At 45.3% G+C, this 12,635-nt stretch overlaps 1 protein-coding gene across 21 annotated transcripts in view; it reads right to left on the bottom strand.

The window, feature by feature from the left end:
* The window catches only part of IKZF1 (IKAROS family zinc finger 1), a 100,908-nt gene extending 91,110 nt beyond the window's left edge, over window positions 1-9,798 (bottom strand). For 3 of the 21 annotated variants that reach the window (XM_055347016.2, XM_055347027.2, XM_055347043.2), the window contains exon 1: window positions 9,746-9,798. The gene's annotated coding sequence lies outside the window, so the exon portion shown is untranslated. Of the gene's footprint in view, window positions 1-4,939; window positions 5,825-8,937; window positions 9,203-9,500; window positions 9,717-9,745 lie in introns of those variants that run through there. The other 18 variants (XM_055347055.2, XM_063708548.1, XM_055347017.2 and 15 more) reach the window with 14 other exon arrangements.
* Window positions 9,799-12,635: the final 2,837 nt, after the last annotated feature.

The following is a 12,635-nucleotide window of genomic DNA, read 5'->3' as shown; positions in this document are numbered from 1 at the left end:
TGTCTGTCTTGTCCACTTGTTTATTTGAGCACCTGGCATAGTGTCCAATGTAGAGCTAGAATTCAACACCTACTTGCTAAATATGTAAATGTGTCTTTAACTCTCCCAATTAAACCCAATGCATCTGCATCATTATCTCCATTTTATAGATGAGAGAACCAAGGCTAAGAGAAATAGCTTTCCCCAGGTCACACAGCTAATCAACCACAGAGCTGAGACTTGAACCCGTGCAGTCTGATGGTGATGCCTCTTTCTCTCTAGCACTCTTGCCCATCAGAATGTTGCAGCCCAGTGCAGGGGTCACGCACTCCAAATGCATGACAGATAAGGATGGATGCTACTTATATACTGCTAGAAACTAAACATGATCTTTGTAATACTCTGCAAGAAAGGCAAATTTCATCATAAAACTTCTACAGTAAAGTTCTGGTTATTTGGCCAAATGTATGCTATTTACTTTTTCCTCCCTGACAAGTGAAGCTATACTAGAGTTACATTTGGGGTTATTTCCTTAAATACTCAATGATGCTTATATTGAAGGGAGTAGATACATGGGGGAGACAGGGACCAAGCCTGTAATTTATTTAAAATGCCTTAGGTCACAGACCTCTTTAATAAAACCCATTATTCCTGCTAAGAGACAAGTCCTTTCATCTTCAGACTGGTAGATTTTACTTTTGCAAATCTATCACATCACTGTGAATTACACTGTATTTTAAAAAAGGAAATGCTTCAAGAGAAAGCTAAGGCAATATGCAAAGTCTTTGTATCTAGTCAAAGAGACCTTATAGGTTTTCATAACAATTTGACAAAACAGGTTGAGAGAACATAAAAACTTCCGAGCACTCTTATTTCATTTCTGATTCTTTTCATTTTTCAAAAATTAGCTGCCAATCTACACATTTTCATGATTATTCCACAGAGTATTGCTGGTGCAAATAACAATGAAAAACAAGATTTAAACAGGAAAGCAGGAATCCAATTTGGCTTTCACACCACCCTCCCCCGACATTTAACTGAGCCACAGAAAACTCCTCCTGCGGTTTGTTCCACTGTGAAACTTTTTGAGGGCAAATCAGCTCAGATGTGCAATTCTGTCCTAGCATTTTTTATTTTTATGGCCAGGAACTGATATGCAAAAGAGGAAGGGTCAAAGGGAACTAAGGAAACCTTTCAAAATACAGTTAAAAACTATGCTGTTTGAATGTTTTCTTGGTAAAGAGGTATTTGATACAGAGGGAAAAGAAACAGAACATTTTAAATGCCACAGTGGAGCCACCTGTTTCAAAGTGAGGTATAAGAAAAGATGGCAGATACTGTATTCAAAAAGTTGTTTTAAAAATAGAGAAAGTGGAGTTGGAGACAGTCCTCTGTGTTCACGTTTGTTGCTGCAAGAAGCCCAGGGCTGGAGTTCAAGCTGGCCATGACTGTCTGTCCTGACGTTACAGGCATACTGTATTGTCTCTACCCTCTCATAGGGGTGCACGGTTCACACGGAGAGGAGAGGCTTCCTGTCTATACTACTGTACCATCCACTCTTAAACTAATACTGCTGTTTATTGAGCAGCCATGGGAGAAGCATACACAGTCAAAATTGATAGAGGCTTTTACAGGCCCTCTTCTGATTTGGGCCATCGACATGAGCCACTTCCTAGGTAGCTTCCTCAAATATAAATGGCGTTTCACACTTCATCATTTAAGTTAAAAAAATCTAAGTTTAGAATCATTTTCTTCTGCCCTCTTACCGATTTCAGAAGATCTTCATGCATGGTCAGGAGCTGTGCAACAATATGAAGTGCAATGAAAATAGAACCTACAGCTTTACAAAACACAGAAACTGCCTCCAAAAGAAGGGTCCACACAGACATGCCCCAGGTCATTATTTTTTTGGTAATTTACTATAATAAGATAAAGAGACAGAGGAGCCCAGGAACTGCTGTGTTCCCATTATTTTAAACGTTTTTTTCTTCATTTTTTTAAAAAAGAGAGATAAACACAAACTTATAACAGTAAGTTTTTCCCTCAGCAAGGCCATATGGTGTCACAAAGAATGCTTTATCTTGCCTTCTTAGCAGTGAAATTATCTTAACGTACAAGTAAATCATTTCAGGTGGACATTTTGAAACTCAAACTTAACACTGTACATAATAGAGAAATCCACTTGTAACATTTCAAACAATGCACCTGTAAAACTGAAGTTTCTGCAAAGCCATTTGACTTCTATTAAAATAAGTGCTTGTGTGAGTTTATTTGGCAAAAGCTATATTTTATTTAGTCCTAAAGAAGTAAAATTATTTAGATCTTCAGAAGAACATCCCATTGTTTATGAACCCATACGTGTGTATTTATTAAAAATAACCTGAAGTCATGATTGATTGATTGGCCCACTGAGGACACATTCCTAGGTACTATAAATTTTCCTCAACTTATTTAGATATAGTATCTACCATTAGCAGGTGGTAAGACAAGATCTACAAAATCTACATATAAATACAGAAAGAACATGTGTTCTAGAGTAAACACATTAGGGGATTCATTGTTGCACATATATCTATTTACCTTTTATTCCTTGCAATATAAAAGGCTGCTTTGGCCTGACCTATATACAATAATGGGTATTTAGTCTTTCCTCCAGAGAGGATGAAAAGGTGCAGACATCCTGATGGGTGTCTTCAAACTAAGGTAGGCCACTTGGTTTCCTACTAATTGGAAATTTTCCCCAAGGGACTGAATTCTGACCTCTGTTTTGTTTATGACACCCACAAAATTATCAGCTATCATCAATTAAGATGAGATTTTTTCATAATAACTATAAGAAATTAATCTATGTTGAACTATACCCACAGTATATGGAATTTGATTCAAAAATCTGGTTCCTTAAATCGTAGTTTGGTCTCTTAGTAGCTTTACTTTGAAAATTCACCTTGCTCATCACCCCACCTTCGAGGGGTTCCACTGAAGTCAAAATGAGCTGTGTCTCAGAAGGGCAAAGGGAAGAATAAATGCATCAATGGCTTGGTAACAATTACTGCTACTGACAACAATCAAATAATGACAGAAAAGAACATCATTTAAGAATCTAACTTGGTGTTTTAGCTGGATCCTGTTAGCAAGAAAGTTCTAGATTCCTATTTTGTTCTGCAATAGGGAGCTCAGCGCTGGCTGTCCTGTAACCCGAATCTGGAAGCATTCTTAAGACACTCATGCCAAAACCATTCATCACATCCTAAGGTCCATGTGAAACGTGAGTATCAGGCCCCACCAGGATAGTTTAGACCCCATTTTGTAGTCCTTTATTTGTGGCCTATGATCTCTTCATGCAAACCCAGGGGGAGGGGGCTCATCAGTAAAACCTCAGAGAGCTTACAACTTCCTCATTTGTGGGGGTAAAAAAATGGGCATGTCTTTATTTATAACCTGACAGAAAATGCTCCTGTCCATAAGAGAGCGAAATGTGGGAAAATTCATTTTAAACACAGCAGTCAGATTTTTCTGCAGCTCTTAAGTAAGTTGAAATTATTTATTTTTAATGTTTCACTTTACATGCTCCTTTTTAGCAAATTTCATTTCTTTAACAAAACATTGTCTGCTTTTAAAGTGAAAATTCTGTAAATTCAAGCAAACATACACAACCTCATACTAAAGCGGGAAAACACTCATACTGCAAAAGTACTCACAACTTCCTACCAACTTTTAAAATGATAATTAATTGCCTTATGTTTAACAACCTGAGATAATTAGCAGTATGGTTTTAATTTAATGAAATAGAATATACGATTTATCAATATGTTTTTGCAGTGAATCTCTTTGAATATCAGCTTAATTTTCTGCCCTACGCAAAACTCAGCACAAAGGAGGAGGAAAAGGTCACTTTTTCCGGTTAAAAGTGGGGCTCACACTAGGGGGTTGCTGGCTCTCTCTAGTTTCCATTAAAAGCACTGGAACACACTTCAGAGTGCCTCAGAAGTAAGCTTACAAAAGGTCAATTCCTCATTCTCATTTCTCCTAAAGACTCTAAATTAAACATTTTTCCCATTAGGTCTAGGGAAGTATCTTATGTGGAATTTTATTTGTTCTAGGTTTGCCAGTGAAAATCTGGTATAACAACAAAAATTTGTCAAAAACTGATAAATCAATATTCATAGTGGAACTCCTAGCTTCAGAACAGGACTCTAATCTAAACCACATTGTTCATTTTCAAATAGTTTCAAACTAACAGAAAATGCTTTAAAGGTATAGATTTTAGTGTGTGATCTCAAAAATGCAGCATAAAAATCTACTTCAATATGTGTAAGGCCATTCAAAAACACTTTACACAGTTCTTAGTGTTTCGGCAGTCTGTGCAAACCCCCCACCAATTATAGAAAGAAAGAGGGGAAGGAAGGGAATGGAAGGACAGGAAAGGCAAGGCAAATGGAGGGAAGGGAATGAAAGAGAAGACAAGGGAGGAAAAAACGAAGACAGGAAGACCAGACAGACAAGACCACATTGGATCCCCTCTTTTTACTGCATTGCTCTCTCAACAAACCTAACCTCCTACCCATTAGAGTTAACTTTTGGTGTGCAATGGCGGGAAGAGAGTCAGATTTACTTTAGCAGTGAGCTGATTGCAGAAGAAAAATGGATCACTGCACACTCGAGTGAGAAAATATGAAGAAAGCACTTTTCCACTAATTAGGACCCATTTTCAGCCATTCGTTAAGCTGTGGCCCCGCGCCACGAGCTATCAGGAGGTGGAGCATGGGGCCATCTGAAAGCAGAGCGTTCAGACGGAGCATAATGATGCTCTCCATCACCCGAGACAGGTGGCCTGCACAGGGATATGGGGAGCTGCTCTGGGCTCAGGCCACCCACTGTGGAAACACCAGCAGGGAAGAGGGAAGAACACACTGGCTATTCCAATCCATGCAAGCACGCAAAGAAACCGTGTGGCACTCACCAACCAACCGAGGCCTCGCCAAGGCCAAGTGAGAGCTGCCTTTTCCACACAAATCCAGACTTTGAGGACCTAGGGCTGCTTGGAGTTCCCCTCAGACTCAGCCACCTGGGAGGGATCTTGGTGCCTGGCTACAGGGCCTCTGTGTCCTCTTCCTCCTCCAGAAGGTTCCTCTGCTGCCTTCACACTCCACCAGGGTGCAGAGAAAGGTGGAACCACTTGCCAAATATGCAAAAAAGGAGGGAAGACCGTTTTCTCTTAGGAAAACACAGACAGGAAGGGAGCCTGTGCTTCCTGTCCTAACCAAAATGAGTTCAGAAATTATGTGGACGTCTGATTTGTCAGGCTTGTGGTGGAAAAGGGTGCTCTTTTAGTCAACAGGAATTGTGAGTTCCCCAAAGGCAGAAATGGCCATGGGAGAAAAGAATTAAGGCCAGGCCTGTTAACAGGCAAGACAAATGGCCCCCACACCTGTGACCTAGGGTTTGCACCATTTTTAACAGTTTATTACCAGGTGGTTGGCTGAAGACTCCTCTGGCAACTACCTATTTATTATAGTCAAACATGAGAGGGAAAAACGTCAACTGAAACAATTTGGCAGTTGCCTGTAGATTAGGCCTCAGTTGCTCTTCCTCCAGGCCCTTCTCAGGAGTAACCACCAAGGAGACACCAAAATGGGCAGGCCCGCACTTCGCCACTTAAAAACCTTCTGCAAACCTTCTTTTGCTTGCTGTTTTATCTCACTTGTAATACATGGCACTTCATAAGGTTTCATAATGTCTTAAAAAATATTTGTTGGAATATCACCAAACATTTAAAAACTCAAACTAAAGCTACTAAAGTGATGACACTGAAACTTTAAGGACATAAACATATATTCCAGGAGATGTGGAAAGGTAACCTGAGATATGAAGTCATTTATTAAACTGCAAAGAAATACAGGAAAGCCATGGTCCACATGAAGACACCAGCATGAGTGTTCAGTCAGCACTACAGTAAAAACAGCTTTGTTACTGTCGATATCCTTTGGTTTTAGGTGCTCTGCGTCCCTAACAAAACCTCATTCCTATCTTGTTCCTCATCTGAATTTTAAGTGTGTGTGTGTGGTGTGTGTTTGTGTGTGTCACAGTGTGTATAATGCTGATCCTCTGAAACTCTACGTTTCTAAGACCTAGATCAAAAATGTACATGTGCCCTTTTTGAGCAAAATAAAACTGATCTGTTTTCAAGACGTGAAATAGATTAATGTTTCTCTTCTTGTAAGCTTCAAAGGATGGGTCACTTGTTGCTTTTATATCTTGTGTTTTCTCCCATAAAATGGAATGATTATTCAGCACAAATATGAAATGGAATAGAGCTGAAGTCTCTGTAGTTATGAACATAGAGACACCAGAGAGAGAACAATGTTCACAGCCAGGACAGGAGCTGCAGCAACTCTGCTGCTAGAAGCAGGCGTCACAGTGCCCCCAGAGTGCTTGTCAGTCTTAGAAACAGAGGCATCGGAAGACAAGCGTTTTCAGAGAACGCAAAAAGGTCGTGGTTTACCTTCTGTAAGCTGGAGTGGAGCCACTTACATCAATCTCCCTTAGAATATGACAAGAACCAACATTTATTTCATAGTGAAATTATTTCACAAGTCCAAAGATTAGAGGAGGAAAAAAAAATGCCACAAAACAGTGCTATCCTTGAATTCTTAGTTAACTACAGTTACATTACATTAATACGTACAATTATGCAACACTCAAAAAACGTTATTTATGCCTAAAATTCACCATTATATAACATAGGGAAATCCATCTTGTTTTAGTAAAAGTTTAAAAATAAAGGGTGCCTTTAATACTCATTTCAGGTCTGTTTGATGTTAAAACTCTTCCACACTGCCCCATGCCTCTCACTCCACGCTGTGTGCATGCTGTGTGTGTGCACGCTCTGTGTGCATATGTGCATATGCACACGGAATTTATTTCATGTATCTGTTAATAAATGCATAATCTTGAAGTGTGTGTATACGTATATTAATATATAGAGAGTTCTTTCTTATTTCAAAATTTTTGACATTTATATTGAAAATATGCTATATTAACCACGCATGAAACACACACATTCAAATCAAGAACAAAAAATGTATCCAAACCAAAGAACCACTGTTCTCAAACTCCAAGTCTCTAGTCAAACAAGGAAGACAGTGGCCTGCAGTACAACAGGGCTTTAGACCTCTTGGCTAATACATTCACTGCGATCTTAGTTTTTCGACAAAGGAAATGGCTACAAACGGCCACAGCTGATCTTCTCTTTAGGAGCCTGTGTAAAACTCTTCGAAAGGGTCAAACCTAACACATCCAGACTTTTATCTGCAGCCCTTGTGGTCTCCTGGAGACCCTGAGGGTGGGTGACTATTGCTATGATGTTTCTGCATTAGGGGGGTGTGTAGTTTTCCAAGAGGTACCACTCTAATTAGAACACTGATGAATTAAACAAGTACTGGAGAGTTTCTAAACTCCTTCCTTCAACTCTCACTGTGAAACAAAAGGGGAAGAAAACATGACCATTTAGTTCAATAAAATGTTCTGGTCACCAGCTCTGATTGACTGTGAGACTTAGAGTCACACTTTTTTTCATGTAAAAAATGTATGAAATATGTTCATGGTGAAACTGGAAATCAGATACATTCCATCAAGCAAGAATAGTGTAGTATTTTTAATGGGACATCATTATTTGTATGTGTACACATTATTTCTTTAACTTGTTCTGCGTTTTACAAGATGCCAGCGTAAGAAGGTGAATCTTCTTGTCATGAATATTTGCCTCGTGTACATTTTAAGCCATAGCCCAAATGATCTGATTTGTCACGGAAATAATTCTGACACATTCTAATATAAATAATACTGAAATTGTTACTTTTTAAAATTCCATATAAAAGATGAGTACAATAAACCTCATTGAACAAACATCTTCAAACAAAGAAATAAACTCAAGAGGACCCAGGACATTTTTATGTGGGTCCCCCCCCACCCCTCAACTCATAACCAAAGTGAACCTGGCCTTAAAAGCATTTGAATGTCTATGAAAGTTTAAATATCATACGCAGTATTTTCAAATTCCATAAATTTTCCTCTTTTAACAGAAGTTGATGGGACTAGTAAGGAGACATTTCCTCAACACCATTTTGTCTGGAAGTTTAAAACAAGGTATCTCAAAGCTGAAATATACTGCCAGCGGCGCAGTGGGAAATTGTGAGTGGGTAACCTAAGCAAAGCGCACCGTATTGAAATTCAGTCTGGGTGGGCTGCAGTCCCTAGAGAGAGGGAAGCTGCATTTGAAAGCTGTGCCTGGTCAGACCCTACGGAATCGCTACGGTTTTCGGTCATTAGATGCCTCCAAATTGGAAGGAAAAACAAGTCCTCACGAGGTTCCTTAGGCATCAGCAGCGATGCTTGACAAATATTTAAAATACATTTCAAATATAACCGCAAGTAAACTGATGCCTTAATATTACTAAGGGTTTTCCTGAGAAGGTTTGGTGACTTGAGCGTCAAACCTGCGGTCAGCAAAAGGACTAACTTTTCAAAGCCGGGATAATTCCTCTCTTGCAGAAATCAAGTTCAGACTCGATCTCATCATATTTATAGTATAAAAAGAAAGCTCTCGGCTCAAATATAAGGAAAACTCTTTACACACGACTTTATAAAGGCTGACTTCCGTGGGTATATGTAGGTCTACATAAATTTAAATATGGTTGGGAGCTAGAACTCCTCTCCTGGTGACAGCGGGGCTGCTCAGAAGTGTCCCATGCCGGCCTGGTCCTGCACCTGCTGGCACTGTGCAGAGCAACAGACGCTTGACAGAAGTGAACTCTCTCACTGTCCTCAGAAAGGAGAGGTGGACCTGAGCGACACCAGGGTCTACCAACCTTACCGCTTTTCTCTACTGTGGTTTTTTTTTTTTTTAATTCACCAGTTACCCCAAGTTTTCCTATTGAAATTCAATTTGAAAACACTCACGTGGATTTATGCGTCGCGCTTTGGGGCCAAGACTGATCCTCGCGTGCGAAGAGCAACCTCGGAGCCGGGGCTCCCTCTGCCCTGCTGGGCTTGCCCGCCTCGCCGCGGCCGAGCGTCCCGCCCAGGCTGGGATGCGCCGCGCGGGGACCCAGGGGGGTCGCCGCAGTCACCGCCCCGGGCGCGGGCCGCGCAGTCACTTGTTAGAGTGTCCTGCTAACTTGGCCGCGGAGCTCTTCCCAGCTTTCTTTCACAATGACTTCCTGAAGTTGCTCACTCGCATTGTTCCCCATTTCTCCGCCACACTCCCCGCCCCCAGCCGGCTCAGACCCGGCTTTCGCGCTCCCGGCCGACCGGCTGCCCCGCGCGCACAGCGCCGCCCGCGGGCCGCGTACCTGGCCCCCTCCGCGCCGGCCGCCCCCGCCGCGCCCTTGCGTTGCCACCTGCTGCCGCCCAGAGCGGCGGGTGGCCAGAGCGCGAGCCCTGCCGCCCCGCAAACTTTGGGGTGACGCACGCTGGCGGTCCCTGCTCGACCTGCCCCGCAGCCGGCTCGGCCCCGCGCGCACCTCTCGGCCGCCTCCCGGATCGCTGCTCCGGTACACGGAGCGGGGCGAGCAGAAGGGCGCAGAGCGGGACACGGAGAGGGTGCGTCGTCCCGTCCCCGCCCCGTCGCCGAGTCCCCCGGCTCGCGCGGCGCCCGTCTCAGCCGCAACTCCGGGCCAGAGGGGCCGCGCACGAAAACTTTGCAATCGCGCCGGGCTCCGGCTCAGCCCCCAAAGGCCGCCGGGGCGGCGGCGGGCGCGGGCCGTACCTGCTGGCGCCGCCGCCGGCTGCAGCCAGCTCGCCCGCGCCGGGCCCGCTCGGCGCGCCGCCGCCACCCCCGCGCGCACCGCGCCCGGGCCCTCCCCTCGCCGCCGCGCTTCCTCATTCCAGCGCAGCATCGCGCCGCGGCCCCGCACGGGATGCGGCGGCCGGTGCTGTGTCCGCGGGCCGGGCAGCCCGGCTCGGCCGCGGCGCTGCGGGACCCGCACGTAACCCGTGGGGGCGCGGCGCGGGCGACAAGTGCGGGCCGCCAGGAGGGGGAGGGGGACGCGCGCCGCCGGGCCCGCCACCCTGCACCCGGGGCCGCTGGTCGGTCGGGGCACCCTCACGCTCGCCCCGCTGGCGAGACTCGAGGGACTCGGGACATCGTAAAGCACTTTCCCCAGTGTCTGGGAGCGCCCGCTGTACGCTCAGCTTCACGTCCCTGGAACTGGGGCCCCTTGGCTCCCGGGTTCAGGCTCCGGCCCCAGGATGCGAGTGCCCACCCGAGGGGGTGGGAAAAGTTGATCCTCCGCAAGGGAGGGGAAGGTGCAATTCATTTTCCCAGACAACCAATGGAATACCTCTCGTCTCTCTTCCCTCCCACCTGCTCACGGCAGAAGTTAGGATGGCGCCTTCCATGTTGGCCTGGGTGCACACACAAGTGCGTGCGGAAGGGTGGCTGCAGGCGGAGGTGACAGCGAAGCAATCCCGCAGCCCGCTCGACGGCTCTTTGCGTCTCAGACCTCTCCCTGGCGTGTAAGACACCGTGTGTCTCCGTAAAACGGGAATGCCACCTCTGACAGCGCACCTCTTCGCCCTACGGGGAGCCCCTCACTCTAATTAGCCGGGCTCCACCCGAGCAGGAGCCAGCAATGTGTTCAGCTTGAGCAGGAGAGAAAAAGTCATGAATTCCACAAATGCAGCCTGGGCTCCCGCCAGGCGCTAGGGGAGGGGACCCAGAGGAGTGAGATGCGCCTCCTGCCCTTCCAGACTTGTAGGAGCCACCAGGAAGGCACAGAATAAAAATCCCGGGCACCCCTGTGAGGAGGAGCGCCCTGTGAAGAGGGCCGAGAACGTGCTCCTGCTTGGGCGCGGTGGTTCAGGAAGGCGTGAAGACCCGTAGGGAGAGCGATGAAAGACCAAGGGAGCCTCCTCAGGGTAGGACATGCAGGCGAAGAAGGCACAGGCCTTCCGGGTGGAGGACACAGCCGGGCAAGGGAATAAGCAGGAAATGTCCCTTCAGGGCAGTTGAGTGTGGCTGGAGACCATCGCTGCCGGGGAAGGTCGTGGCCTGGTCCAGGAGGCCTCCAAGTCGGGGGCCAGGGCACACCAGAGACAGGATCTGCCTCTGCTGCCTCTGGGAGAAGGCCCTTTTACCCGTGAATCACAAACAGCGTCTATCCACATTCTTCCTGAGCGCATATGCAGCTCTTACTACAGTACTCAGTGTGTCCTGAAGGGCATTCCGCTGGGCAAGCCTGAGCCAGTTAACTCACTGCTACAGCCCAGAGAAGGGGAAGGTAGTGAAAGGTCCATTGATTTACCTTCTAGTCCTCTCCTCCACTGCGTGACCTTGGGCAGGTTATCCAAACTCCTGAGCATCATCTTCCTTGTCTGTAAAAAGAATACATGCCACCAATCCTAAAGACTCCTTACCTGGATTAAATGAGGCAATAAACATAAGGTACAAGGCCCAGAGGGAAGCCAACAATGTTGTAAAGGGGACAAGGGACACCTCTAGTTCTTGGATGCAGAAGTACCTTTAGCCCCTGGTACGTCTCTCTAAACCTGTGCCTTGGTCTTCAGGAGTGGACCGGTGGACCGAAACATAGGCATCTCACCAAGGTGTAGCCCACTGAGGCGGGAGCACGTGGGGCTAAGAGCCCAGATAGTTTGGGCTTATGAATCTGACTGAGGTCCTTAATCTCTCAAAGCCTGAATTTCCCCATCTGTAAATTGGTGGTGATAATATAACCCTCCTGGTGGGGTTGTTTGTGGGTTAAGGAGATCACATATGGAAGACCTTGCCACATGCCTGACAGAGAGGAGTACTCTCCAAGTAAGAACAGTTATTCCCTGCTAGCCCAACCAATGTCCCAGTGAGATGAGGAGTGCACTGTGAAGAGTCAGGCTCCTTGGCTGGGTGCAGTGACTCACACCTGAGTTTGGAGCCCAAGGTGGGAAGATCACTTCAAGTCAAGAGTTCCAGACCAGCCTGGGCAACAAAGCAAGACCCTGTTTGTACAAAAAAATTTTAAACTTTAAAAATCAAACCCCATTTGTATTAAAAATTTAAAAATTAGGTGTTGTGGTATGCACCTGCAGTCCCAACAACCTACTTAGGAGGCTGAGGCAGGAGGATCCCTTGAGCCCAGAAGTTTGAGGCTGAAGTGAGCCATGATTGACACCACTGCACTCCAGCTTGGGCGACAGAGCAAGACCCTGTCACAAAACAAAACAAAACAGCAGTCAGGCTGCAGGTACCATGCCTTACCCTTGCCCCCAACCGGGTGGAGTTGAAGGAAGTCAAGCTTATATTATTATAACCTGGGGTCTGTGGATAGACTCAGAGGGACCAGAGAGGTGATATAAATCAAATGTTCAAACCCTTAGGGACAACAGTAAAATGCACAATGGATGGGAAAACATATAGGGAGAAATTGGAACATGTAAAACTGTTTTTTTTCATATTATGTCTAAAGTCATTTTATTTTATTTATATATTAATTCATATATTGCCCTCTTCATAATGTTAAAGTATTAAATAAAACACTTTAATTTATTCAGGCAATAATTGCTAACTCACCAATTTTTCTTCTTATGAGGCTGTATTATCGAAAGAATAGAGACCACCTATAGGATTAATCAAAGGCTACTTATTCAGAGCTCACTATGGA

This window comes from Gorilla gorilla, chromosome 6, assembly GCF_029281585.2.
Source record: "Gorilla gorilla gorilla isolate KB3781 chromosome 6, NHGRI_mGorGor1-v2.1_pri, whole genome shotgun sequence".
In the NCBI taxonomy this organism is placed as follows: Eukaryota; Metazoa; Chordata; class Mammalia; order Primates; family Hominidae; genus Gorilla; species Gorilla gorilla.
Note: the sequence above shows the minus strand (reverse complement) of the source record. Positions and strands in the feature narration are given on the sequence as shown.